The 13,845-nt window shown below is 45.3% G+C and overlaps 1 long non-coding RNA gene across 1 annotated transcript in view; it reads left to right on the top strand.

Annotated features, from left to right (window-relative positions):
* Positions 1-8,070: 8,070 nt before the first annotated feature.
* LOC109291364 overlaps positions 8,071-13,845 on the top strand; it is a 14,760-nt gene continuing 8,985 nt past the window's right edge. Inside the window, exons 1-2 of the long non-coding RNA XR_002095831.1 lie at positions 8,071-8,156; positions 10,560-10,562. This is a non-coding gene — a long non-coding RNA (uncharacterized LOC109291364). The remainder of the gene's footprint in view (positions 8,157-10,559; positions 10,563-13,845) is intronic.

The raw sequence follows: 13,845 nt of genomic DNA, 5'->3' as shown, positions 1-13,845 counted from the left end.
TATACAATAAACAGAGAAAAGAAGAGATATTAGTTACACACACATATAGTAAATAGAGAGAAGGAGAGATATTACAGTTGCCCACACACACATTTTTCAGCACAGCAAACATTATGAAGCGTGCTGGAAAAGCAGGCGCCAGATCTTATGGCAGGGGAGGGAGAGGGGCTAGAGGGAGAGCTGCAAGTCTCCCCCTCTTCCCCCAAATGTAGACACATCCTCTTTCCTGTCAGCGATGAGTCTTCTACTGCCACTGGAAGCAAGGAGGTGGGAGCAGTACCCGCCCCTGCACCTGTACCACATCCCCTAACACCAGAAATAGCCAGCAGCACCAGCATGACAGTCTCCTCCATCCCAATTTCATCTCCCTGCGTAAGCCTCCCAGTGTCAGAGGAGGAGCTGGGGAGCTCCCTAGCAAAAGAAATTCTGGGGAACAAGGGACAATTTGAGTTTGTCCTCCACACCCCTCAAAGTTTCCCTAGAGCCAGGTCTCCTTCTCCAGAAGGCACCTTGGAGGAGGTGGTGGGGACAGGTGGCTCAGCTTCCCCTGTTGTTGTGCCTGTGCCTGCTGAGGAGGATGGTAAGGTAGGATCCCCATCATCAACCCAGAAGCAGGGTGGTAGTGTACTGTGGGATCATTTTGAGGTAGCAGATGATCCTAAGTATGCTATCTACCAGCACTGCCGAAGGTGGATCAGCTGGGGCAAGGAGGTGAAATATTTCACCACCACAGTGATGCTGCTGCATCTCAGGAAGCAGCACCCACTTGCCCTTGCTTCTCCTCAGCCTGGCACCATTAGAAGCATGCCCAAAAAGAAGTCCCCTTCTCACTCCAAAGCCCCCATCCCCAAGAAGCCAGAGGCAGGCTATCCTGGAAAAGTGGGGCTAAGGCAGAGACAAAGGGGGGTGCATTCTGAAGGTGAGAGAGGTCACTCAGAGCACTGGGGAGCTGCTTGCTCTGGATGGCCAGCCCTTCTCTTTAGTTGAGCGTTCAGGAGGCTCATGGCCCATACTACCAAGTGCCCGCATGCACCACCTTTAGCAGGCCCTCCCTATCTGAGGCATACAGGGAGTACCTGAAGGAGGAGGTGTGCAAGGCAGGTCTGCAGGTAGCTCTGCACTTCACCTTGGATACCTGAAGCAGTCGGGGTGGATAGCAGGACCCAGACACTTAAGTGAGCACACGTGTGCACCAGTGCACGTGCCCTCAGCTCCCCTGACCCCACAAAGCAAAGCAGCGAGGAGTGAGGAGCCAGCAGCAGCAGAAAGGTAAGCTGGGAAGGGAGAGCTGAGCCGGGCCAGCTATAGGGAATAGGAGGGGAGGAAAACCTCTTCCCAATCCCTACATTGATGTGCCGGGCAGGAGCTGTGCTCCTGAGCCAGGCAAACAGGCATGCTATTCAAGGGTGTGCCGGAGTTTGCCCAGGAGTTCAGGCAGGAGGGCGAAAAAGGAGGGGCCTGAGGCTCCATGCGTTGGAGTTAGCGGCTTTGGACAGAGTCGTCAGGTGAGTGCACGTGAGGGTCTTTAATGGGGGTGGTGATTCGGAGTGCAGCCAGGGACCCAGTTCCACTGAGGCCTCCACCCAGACAGAGCCATTAGGTGGGTCAGTGGCACCCAGGCCCCCTGCCTGCATTGGCTGCTTGGTAGATCCTCGAGGGCCTGGGGGTAGCAGAAAGGCCAGGACTCCCCTCACCTGTCCCATGTGTGCCCAGATTAAGGCCCTGGAGCCCAGTGAGGGAACTCCAGGCAGAGGTGAGCAGGCTGCGGGGCATCAGGGCAATTGAGGAGGAGATTGATGGGTACTTCCATTCTCTGTAGATTCACACACCTGGAGGAAAGGAGTCACAAGAGGGAGTCAATGTGGCCAGATGGCAGACAGTCATCTTGGGGGCTAGGCATTACAAGGCCAGGGCGACTCCCTCAGTGTAGCTGGAGAACAGATACAAGGGCCTGGCATCGGTGGCAGAGAGTGCAGCAGTGGAGGCCGCTCCCACAACCATCACCAAGCAAGCTAAGACAGAACCGTACAGCCAGAGGAGAAGACATTGGGTCATCATGGTGGGTGACTCCCTCCTGAGAGGAACAGAAGGAGCCATCTGCCACCCACAACCCACAGTACAGGAGGTATATTTGTCTGCCCAGCGCCTGGATTTGAGACATCACAACAAGGATTCCAGATCTGATTAGGCCCTCCGACTACTATCCCATGGTCCTCATCCATGTGGGAATGAATGACACGGCCTGGAACAGTCCAGTGCTGGGAGCCAGGCTCAGAGGCTTGGGGGCACAGGTGGTCTTCTCATCCATCCTACCAGTCAGCGGTCGAGGACTGCACCAAAGCAATTGCATTAGAGAGGTCAGCTTGCAGCTTCAGGGCTGGTGCCATCGTGTGGGGTTTGGATTCCTTGACCACAGCAGGATAAACTTGCACTCCTGCTTGCAAATAAAGAATTAGACTTGGTTGCGCTAACAGAAACTTGGTGGGATCCTACCCATGACTGGGAAGTGGACATGGAGGACTACAGGCTTTACAGACAGGACAGTGTGGGGGAAAAAGTGTTGCCCTCTATGTTAAGGAGCAATATACATCTTCCGTAGTTAATTTGGAGCAGGAAGAAAGGCAAATAGAGGTACTATGGGTCAGGTTATAGGGGGGCTGGGGTGAAAGGGACTTGGTAGTGGGGGTCTACTACAGACCCCCACACCAGGAGGACAAGTTAGACCTAGAGTTCTGGAGACAGCTCTCAGAGGCAGCGTGCTCAAAGGACTTGCTTGTCATGGGTGAATTCAACTTCCCAGACATCTGCTGGGAGAAACAGGCAGCCAGGTCTGCTGGTTCACGAAAGTTTCTAACCTCCTTACAGGACCTCACCTATTGCAGGAGGTACGCATTCCCACTAGGGGAAATGCCTTACTAGATTTGATGCTGGCCACAGGGGATGACTGGGTGGGGGATCTCCAGGTGCAAGGTAACCTAGGGGATAGTGACCACCTATTGATAAGGTTCACTATCTGAAGAAAGGTGGGGAAGATAACTAGTAGGACAGAAGTGCTAGACTTCAGGAAGGTCAACTTCAACAAGCTCAGGAGATTAGTTAGGGAGGGACTGACTGGTAAAAGCCTTGGAGAGATGGGAGTCCAGGAAGTGTGGGCATTTCTCCAGGGACTAATCCTGCAGGCACAGAAAAGAACCATCCCAGTACACATGAAGGGGGGCAAAAAAGCAAAGAAACCCTCTTGGTTGAGCAGGGAAATCCAGGAGAGCCTGGAGGGGGGGAAAAAAAAAAGAGCTCTTACAGGCTGTGGAAGCAGGGACCTGCCACCAAGGAGGAGTATACCTGCTTGGCTCGAGGTTCCAGGAAAACGGTGAGGAAAGCCAAAGTAGAAATGGAGCTTAGACTGGCAGCAAAAGTTAAGAATAACAAAGTCATTCTTTAAGTACATAGGAAGCAAAAAGAAGGTGCAGGGTAGCTTAGGGCCCCTTCAGGATGAACTAGAGCAACTGGTAACAGATAGGATGGCCAAAGCGAAGCTTCTAAATGATTTCTTTGCATCCATGTTTCTGGACATGAATACAAATATGCATCCCATTGGGACCTTAGGTAAGCCCAGTATAGATACCAACTCACCAACTGTTCGTGCTGACCTAGTAACGGGGCACCTGGAGGGACTGAATGTATTTAAGTCAACAGGTCTTGATGATCTTCATCCTAGGGTACTTAGGGAATTAGCTGAAGTCATAGTGGAGCTGCTGGCACAATTGTTTGAGCACTTGTGGTGCTCAGGACAGGTTCCAGAGGATTGGAAAAGGGCCAATGTGGTCCCTATTTTCAAGAAGGGGAGGAAGGAGGAACTGGGTAACTATAGGCTGGTTAGTCTCACCTCTATCCTGGGCAAGACCTTTGAGAAAATTGTTAAGGATCACATTTGTAGGGGACCAGCAGGTAAAATGATAAGGGGCAATAAGCATGGGTTCATAGCAGGCAGATCCTGCCCGACTAACCTGGCTTAATTTTATGACCGAGTCACAAAATGCTTGGATGAAGGAAGAGAGATAGATGTTATTTACTTAGATTTTAAAAAGGCCTTTGACACAGTGTTGCATGCAATTCTTATAAGTAAACTAAACAGTTGCAGTGTAGATTATTATACAGTCTGGTGAGTAGAAAATTGGCTTATGGAATGCACCCAGAAAGTGGTGATGGACAGGTCGGTTTCTACCTGGAGAAATGTAGGCAGCAGAGTCGCCCAAGGCTGTGTCCTGGGACCAGTACTAGTCAATATCTTCATTAGTGACTTGGATGAGTAGAAAGTACCTTGTCAAAGTTTTCTGATGACACCAAACTATGGGGGGAGGTACTCAAAATAGACAGCAGGGAGCAAGTCCAGGCTGACTTGGACAGGCTGGGGAAATGGGCTGAACAGAATAGGATGCAGTTTAACAAAGATAAGTGTCACGTGTTGCACCTGGGGAGGAAAAATCATCAACACTCCTATAGCCTGGGAGGTACCATTTTAAGTAGCACAACTGCGGAAAGGGATCTAGGAGTCGTAGTCGACTCCAGAATGAACATGAGTCATCAGTGTGATGAGGTAATAAGTAAAACTATAACTGCACTCTTTCTTGCACAAGTAGGTGCATCACAAACAGGTCTAGGGAGGTGATACTTCCCCTCTATGCAGCATTGGTCAGGCTGCAGCTGGAGTACTATGTCCAGTTTTGGGCACCACACTTCAGGAGGGATGTGGATGGCCTTGAGAGGGCTCAGAGGAGGGCCACTTATCTGGTTAAAAGTCTACAGAAAAACCCCTATGTGGACCGACTGGGAGACCTGGACCTCTTCAGCCTCCACAGGAGAAGGCTGAGAGGTGATCTTGTGGCTGCCTACAAACTCATCAGGGGTGGGAGGAGGCAGCAAGAACTAGGGAATACATTGTTTACCAGGGTGCCTGTCAGGGTAAGTAGAAATAATGGCCACAAACTGAAAGAGAGCAAATTCAGATTGGACATCAGGAAAAAATTCTTTACAGTGAGGGTTGCCAAAATATGGAATAAGCTTCCAAGGGAGGTGATGCTGTCCCCTTCCTTGAAGGTATTTAAAAGGAGATTGGACAGACACCTGGCTGGAGTCATCTGACCCCAGCACTCATTCCTGCACAAGGCAGGGGGTCAGACTTGATGATCTAATAGGTCCCTTCTAACCCTAACCTCTATGAAGCTATGATAACATGCCTACCTCTCCCTCACAGGACACTGGTGCCATCAGTCAGGCCATTGGTGGGCTCTCCTTCAAGCAGAGGTGATGGATGAGTCCCACACAGCAAGGGAGATCATGGTGGCCATGGACCACACAGTACAGAGGTGGCTCACTGGGCAGGGCGAGCTTACCCAGGGGTTCATGGTAACTGACAATGGGGCCAATATGGTTAAGGCAGTGCGTGATGCCAACTTTGTTGGCATCCTCTGTGTGGCACACAAGTTCCACCTCACAGTCAGGGATGCCTTGGAGGGGAGCAGGGCTGCCAGTGATGGTGCCAACAAAATCACCCAGCTGATTTCAAAATACAGGAAGGTGATGGGCTACTTCCACCTCAGCATCAAGGAGGGCAAGATTCCAGATTCCCTTTGGGGATAAGGCCTGAGAGATTGAAGATAGAGTGACTTTCTTGTGAAAAATGTACCCCCAAATTTAGTTGGGTATTCTTGGCTGTAATAGATTGGATTAGTATGTTGGAAGGTTTTGCATTTCTTGTCATAGCATGTTCTGGATCCATTCAATGTGTTTTGGGCTGTGGGAAGTTTGCTTCTGGTGATGAGGTTAGCGAAGTTCAGTGCTTGTTTCAATTTACAAACCACTGTTCACAGACAAGCCTATGAATTTCACTTCAGCAACCTCCTGGATACAAAACCTCATAGACTCAATATAGACATTGGATTTATGACACACTATAACCTGCCTGACTCCCCAGGTACCTCTCCATTTTTACCTGCTACATTCTCCCTCCCCCCCCGCTTTCCTCCCAGCCTCTCCCTCACCTCCTGACACCGCAAATTACATTTTTACTAACTGGATTTCTTGCCTGCATTGCATGCCAGCCTCTGGCTTTTTCACTATTCATTCCATCCAGGAAGATCGCACACACATCAACTAGATGCTTCCTTAGGCTGAGGAAGGGTTTTTAAATCCAAAAGATTGCTAAGATATATTTCTCCAACTATTCAGTTGGTCTAATAAAAGATATCAGAGGTACCCTCAACTGGTCCATGCTGGGACCAGGACCAGGGGCCCCCCACAAGCGATGCCCAGAGCAAGCAGCTCGGGATTCTGACTGGCCTGAAGGCAGGGCAGGACCAGGGCCTAATGGGGAGTCAAAGGTCCCACAGAGGGGACCACAGCTGGAGGGGGTGAAGGATGCAATCTGTGAGGCATGGGGTCCAGTGTAAGGGGAGGGGCAGAGCTGCAGAATGGATTTCACCCCAAGTCACCTAACTGGGCAGCCTCCTGCCTGGGAAACATCTGAATCAGTTTTCCATCAAGGCGTGGCAGAAAAAGAGAGGCGGGCAGCTGGCCCAGAAACAGGTGGGTGGGTGGAGATCTAACTGGCACTGGGAAAGCCCCCAGTTACAGGCTACCATCCCTGCTGGTTTTATCTCACTGTGCCTTAACACACACATGAAGTCACACGTCACAAGTTTTGCCTTGAACAGTTTGAGATGCAATTTCCCAGAAACCCCTGCACCTATCTCCTTGAAACTTAACAGGCTTCATGCCCTCAGAAAGGGCTACTGTCCCTTCTTTTTTTATCCTAAACTGCCAAAAAAAAAAAAAGTTATAGGTATTTCAGTGATTCCCCATTATAGCCTATGGCCAAATCTCTTCAAATCAGCACTGAACCTTCTGAAGCTGATTCAGCCAAATTAATTCAGGATAGCAATCCAAATCTCTGAATCAAATCACTGTCCTCTGAATCAGCCAAATCCAAAATCAAATACTTCCCTATTTTCACAGGCCTACTAGGTATGTCTAGGGACCTACCCAAGTTGAGGAGACAGGCAGCCTATTTCATGGGCAGATCTCAGGGCTGGTCACCATTTTCACAGGCTTATTGCAGCAGGGCCCCCACCATGCCTCTAATTAGCTGAGGAGCCCTATCATGTGGCAGGCCCCCTCTCCCCCACCCAGCCTCTGAGCTGAGAAGTCCTGTCCCTTGCCACAAACTGGCAGGTCACCTGAAACCATATCTTAATTACCCTGATTAAGCCCACTGAAGCCATTAATAAAAATATTAGTAAGTAATCTGGCTAAGTACAGACAGTCAAAAAGCCCAAGGCTGAACTGATTCAGTCTTTTCAGGTTAGTCTAAGCTGCAGAGATTGAACCGATTAACAAATAAAACACACATTCACTTTCAATTCAGGCAATGCAGCCACATGCCTGGAGTGGCTCAAGCCAGAAGGCAGGGGCACTAGAAAACACCTGCCAGCCACTGCCAAAGGGTAGGGAACAGAGTAAACTGTGCTGGAGTGGAGGGACATGGCCAGGCTCCAGCCCATGCTCTGCCTGGCTGGGGGAGGGGGGAAGGGGAGGAAGGGCGAGGAGGGAGGAAACTTAGTAGGACTGAATTCATAAAAGCTTAAACAAGAATAGATCTTTCTCTGAAAAACTATAAACTGAAAACTATAAACACAGCATAGGAGGTGTGTTTGCTTAATCTTCTTGCTGCCCCTGAGGGCTCTGGGATTTGCAGTTCAGGACCAGACCAGCAGGACTCCACAGGGTTGTTCATCACTTTTTCTTCCTGCTTCCAGGTGCCTCTGGAATTTGTAGTCCACAGCCAGCCAGGCCTCACTGCTCCAGCTAGGGAGCAGAAGGGCAGGGCCAGACCTGCTCTCTGGAGCAGACAGCTTAGCTCAGCCCAGGGCTGCAAAGCATGCTGGGATGCTGAGGGACTCGGATTTAACTTGAACCGGGAAGAGGGACAGAAGTTTCATAAACCGGCTTGACCTAAATCAGTTAAGTCTGATACTACATTCAACCAGGTTTATCTTAAAGCTGTTTCACCCATTTTGAAACTGGTTTATGTGCACTGAACTTTTGTTCTGTTACAGTTTTAAACCAGTTTTTGATCACTTACATTGGTTTATGTCTAACTTGTGTCCCTAGTCTCTAAGCACCGAATTAAACGCTAAACTGAAATGCTTTATAAACTTATACACAACATGAATTGTAACTGGTACCAATAGCTATATTTTATTAAATGAAGCTGAAGAAAGGAGTTTACTCAATACTAACCTTGAGACAGGCAATTTTTGCTAGTCATTAGCTGTTAGGATGCAGCATCCACCAGCATTTGCTGCTGACATTCTTGGTCTCTGGGGTGAACACTTGTCTGTACACAGAGATGACATACTCAGCATCCAAGGAGTTTGTTGGAATGGTGAGGCAGCATTTTGCCAGGTCGTAGAGATCTGGAAACTGGTTACAGACAGAGTCCCAGAACAGGGAGGGATCAGCAGCTCTGTGATAATCACATCAGCAGCTCCATGATAATCAACCCCACATTAGATGACAACTAGACTACAGTGTCTTAGTCCTCTGTCTCTGTGGGCTAAGTTACCATGGTATAATACTCATCTGCTACAAGGTGCACAGTTACCATGAAGCAGCTGATACACAGTAAATCTTGCCCCTTTTAATCTCTTGGTAACTAGTTCTCCCTCCACAGTACCATGTTCCTCCTTATACCTTTCTCACGCTTGTCGCAGTTGAGCAACTGGTTAAAAAATTGCTTTTCATTTTATTCTTTAAAGAATCACTGCGGTTTCTAATCAACTTGTTGTAAGTGAATTATTAATTGTTCTCTTCAGCAATAGGATTATCACCTTTAACATCTGATGAAAGAAAGGATGCAGCTCGTCCCAAAGTACTGACGTGAGTGACTTCACCTCTGAAGCTTGAAGTCAACAGAAATGTATAGCCCTACCAGTATCATCAAAGGGGCTTTCCAGTGAAACAGAAAAGGACACAAAGTGCTGAGAGAAGCCTATCAGAGCCCACAGCAGACAACTGAAGAAAAATTAAAAATGGAACTGGTACTAATCTATCTAATAGGAGTAAGAAACTTTTGAATGTCAGACTTTACAAGAAATTAAATAAATGATCTGTGACTTCTATTAAGCATTTCTTCTCAAATCTCTCCCTCTCTCTTCTCTTACTTCTTTCATGACACATACCAAAAAGCAGCTAATTAAAACTTCTACTTCATGATTTCATGCATTTGTTCTATGATTTAAATGCTCATTTATTTGGAAGAAACAGCGCAGAGACACCAGAACTGACGCTGGAGATTGTTGTGGGGATTGAGGAAAGAAGATGGGGGTGGAGGGTGTTACTGACTCATTACTAAACTTGTTGGTTACTAATAAGCTACACGCCATGTTGTAGTCCTTTGTCCCTGCTCATAGACTATTCACGAGGGGGATACGCTGGAAATATGCTTAGTTAAGTTTTGGTATAACCACAAACTAAATTATAAATAACACAGTTCATTTTTTGGAGAAGAGGGAGGTGAGATAAAAAGATACAAAAGCTTACCTTCTGCCAGTACAGTCTCTCACAGTTTTTCTCAATGAACTTATTTTTCAAGCATACCTCTCTCAGAAACCCAGGAAGGAGTAGATGTCAGACATGCTATCCTGGGAAAGGGTCAACATTTTGAGAAGGTGGGAAGAGAAATTTACGGCAACACAGATTGTGAGGAAGGCTGATGAAGGGTGAGAAAGGAGGGTGCTTCCTTAAATAAATCCATCGTATCTTTGAAATGCCTTTTCTATTTTAGAAAAGAGCTGAAGGCTGATTTTTGTTTAAGCTTAATCCCTGTTGCAGTACTAACATCACTGCTGGTTTGAGGAAGAAGCACTGAGTATTCTCCCGACCCCCTCTCCCCCCTGCCCTTCATAAATTATTAAGATTCATGGTCAGACTCTATAGAGAAAAAAGAGTGGCAAATAGCAAACTTAAGTTTCCTGGCAGAGTATGTGCTACCACCACAGGGTGATAGAAGGGCTGGCTGCAGGTTCAACGAAATAACGTTCATCTATCACAAGTTAGCTTTCTGGAGGACTCTGTGGGAACTCATTTAGGACCTGGAGATGGAATGACAGAGATTGTTTCTTTAGGTAGGCCTTACCACAATGAGGTGATTAGACCCCAAGAGATCAGTACAGTGCTGTCTACGTTTACTTTCCATTATACTCTGCAGATATGCATCATACCTCCTTTATAAAGCTCCTAATATACCACATGGCAGACCACAGTGCCTGCACAAATGGTGCTGCTGTTAACCCTGTAGAGACAAGAGTGTGGGGCAAGATCAGCATGTAATCCTCAGGGTGAAAAGCCAATGTTATCTCTATTTTTCAAAATAGTTGTGAGGGAGCCCACAATGTTTTCTTCAGTAAACTGACACTGAAATTCTTGAGCACAGATGAGTCATGATACTGAAGCCTATGACAAAACCTCTAATAATTTCATTGGCGCTAAGATTTTACCCACAGCTGGTTTCTATAATCTTGTTCTATCAATGGAGATTAAATGACAAAATATTTTTATGCTGAATAGCAACAGATGTGCAAAGTCAAGAAAATCTATGACAAATAAGCTGATGAGATGCTTATATTTTTATACCAAAACCACCTTAGCTGGGCATCTGAGCAGATATAATTACTAAGCACTTCACAGTCCATAATGTACTTGTTCTTTCAGTTCTCTTCTAAAGGCAGGACAGTACTGCTATCTCCATTTTACAGATTTGGAACTGAGGCATAGAAAAGCTGACTGACTCATTCAAACTTGCAACACGAGTGTATGGTAGAACAGGGAATTGAAACCAGGTCTCTTTAATGATGGGCTAATGCCCTAACTGCCCTCCACAGCTCTGAGACCTAACCCTGTGCCCTAAAAATGGCATGCTATTATAGTGCAATGCAAGATATGTACCATATGCAGACTGTATGTAAATACACTAAACGTTAAGGGAAGTATATCTCCACAACCACCCACTATATTAAAGGAATGATGTGGTAACAGAGGTATTATACTGTTAATCAACAATAATTTGGAAGCTACATGAATTTGTCTTAATTTAATATGCTCTTTCTGACTTAGAATTCATCTGTGCAGCTTGGAGGCCCATATTATATTTGTCAGATAAGATCCTAATGGTTCCATAGTTATATGGGGGCTTTGTTGTTAAGGTGTCTTATTTGCTGCTGGAAACAAAGATATTTACTGAGCAGTCTCACGGTAATATTTACTACAATGTGAATAAAACACGTCCTAGGTGCCAAAGCCTTTGAAGATTCAGTGTGCTGCCGTGCGGTGTGGGGGCTGGGAGTGACAAAGAGCTGTTTGCTAATCCCAACCCTACCACTGAACTGGAGTCTCCCATTTGTGTTTCTTCCGTGGAGCAGTCAGATGTTAGTTTGACACAGATTAGGTAATACAATGTGGAGATACTCCCTGCCAGAAAAGTAGTAACTTTGCTATGCTATGATGGCACTGAGCACGTTTTACTGCTTAAACACCTGGATGTTAGTGTTTTAAGTGCAGTTAACACATTCTCAATGTAATGTGTGACAAGGCCCTTAGATCGACCAGAAAGTGAATCCTGACCCATGGAGAAATGGGTCACTGAGTCCACATAAGAGTCATATAATATATAGGTCAAGCTCCATTTTAAAAGCAGTTCAGTGTTTTTAACCCCACTACTTCTCTTGGGAGGCTCTTCTAAAACATCGTTGCTCTGATGGCTAGAAACTTTCTTCTCATTTCCATGCCAAATATATTCATGGCCACTTTACACCCATTTTTGCCTTGACTTGTCTTTTAGCTCAAATATCTCTTTTTCTTCCCCGATTTATTGATCGAGAACAAATACCTCAGCCTTCATTTTACTAGGCTGAATAAATCATGCTCCTTTATAAGATATAATCTCCATTCCCCCGATTATCCTAGTAGCCCTTCTGTACATGTGTTTGGTTGGAGTTCATATTTCCTCAATTCAAGTAACCAGACATGTACACAGTATACCAGATAAGGAGTTATGCGGACCTTGTTTAAAGGCATACTATTTCTCTGTCTGTACTGGAAATACCCCTCCTTGGCCACTATTGGATTACATTTGCCAAAAAGCAGCATTATGATGGTGACTGTCAGTCTTCTTGTGATCAGCAAATATGCCCAGGTCCTTCTCAACTTCAGCTGTTACTAAATGACAAGCTCCTAGCTCATAACAGAAATTCCTGTTTTAGTCCCTAATGAATAGCTTTGCATTGTTAAATTTCATCCTATTTCTTTCACTCCAAGTCCCCAGGGTCATCTCTTTTTTTCTGTATATTATCCAGATCCTCCTTTGTTTTGACAAAACAACCTAATTTTGCCTCATCAACAGTTTTCATCAACATATTTATACACCTGTGATGACATGATTAATTAAACTATTTTAAAAGGTTAAATATAATCAAACCTTGAGGAACTTCACTAATAACTTTCCTCCAATCTGACACTTTCAACATTACCTGTAATGATTTCCTTTTAGCCAGTTCTTTCCTACTTTATACCTCCTCCACCAATCCCCATCTTGACTAATAATTGCCTTTGTGGCACCAAATCAAGTGCTTTACTGAAGTGCAGATACTTGAGACCTACCGCATATTCTTTTTCTGGAAAATCAGCAAGAATATTATCAAAGGCTAGACTGGCATGTGTTTGGTAAACCCATATTATATTTTATTAAATTTTTCTCCAGGTCTTTGTTTATTCTTTCCTTCAAAATTCATTTTAAAAACTTATATACACTTGATATATGACTAACAAACCTGGAATTAGCTGGATCACCTCTTCCCCTCTTTTAAAACATAGGTACTCTCTTCTTCAGCCAGATACCATCTTTAATCTGATAAATTTGTTGAAAATGCTTGATACAGGACCTGTAACTTCATGTGCCAGCTTTTTCAAAATGTAGATTATTCAGATCCTCTTCAATTTGACACCAATAATCTTTTAGTTCAGCTTCTATCTTAGATGTAATTTCCATTCCCATTCCCATTCATTCAATTAGCTTTCTGCCTTTAATCCTATGTTCTACATCATTGCCCTTATTGAAAACTGAGGCAAAACATTCAATTAGACATTGACCACACCTAAATTATTTTTAATCTTGCCTTCATTTTCATTGCATAGATCCCCCATTTTCTTTTCTTATGTTCTATTTAGATGGCTGACGAACCTTTTGTGGTAGTATTGGAGTGATGTAGCCATGATGGTCTAGGAAATATGTAAGAGGCAAAATATTTTGGGGTGGGGGTGATATCTCTTACTGGATCAACTGCATGGTTGAGAGAGATGTTTTGCTCTTTGTTTTAGTATCCTTTGCAAGTATTAACTTAAATTTGACTTTTGGGAACTCCTACAATTCTTGACCTCTAAGACACAGCTTTCTTTGTTCATTAGTCTTTTTTACTCTATTATTCCTAATATACTCTTGGGGTCATTATTCATCCAATTAAATCTGGACCCCTTCCCTACAGAATTTTTCCCTTTGCTTGGGAATAACAATACCTAAACTCAATACCTTTTGCACCTTTTACTTAAAAGAATTCCAGCCTCTTCCACATGTAGATTTCCTAGTATTCAGTCCAGTTGGACACAGTACTTATTTCCGTAATTTATCAACATTTGCCCCTCTTGAAATAACTCCCCCGCCACCCCGCCATTACAGAACAACTTTTTATCCTTCCATTAAATTAATCTAAATCAACTTATGATTATTTGATTCAAAGT

This window comes from Gavialis gangeticus, unplaced genomic scaffold (genome assembly GCF_001723915.1).
Source record: "Gavialis gangeticus isolate Ggan-Ray unplaced genomic scaffold, GavGan_comp1, whole genome shotgun sequence".
Lineage (NCBI taxonomy): Eukaryota > Metazoa > Chordata > Crocodylia > Gavialidae > Gavialis > Gavialis gangeticus.
The sequence above is the reverse complement of the archived record's forward strand: the minus strand, read 5'-3'. Positions and strand labels throughout refer to the sequence as shown.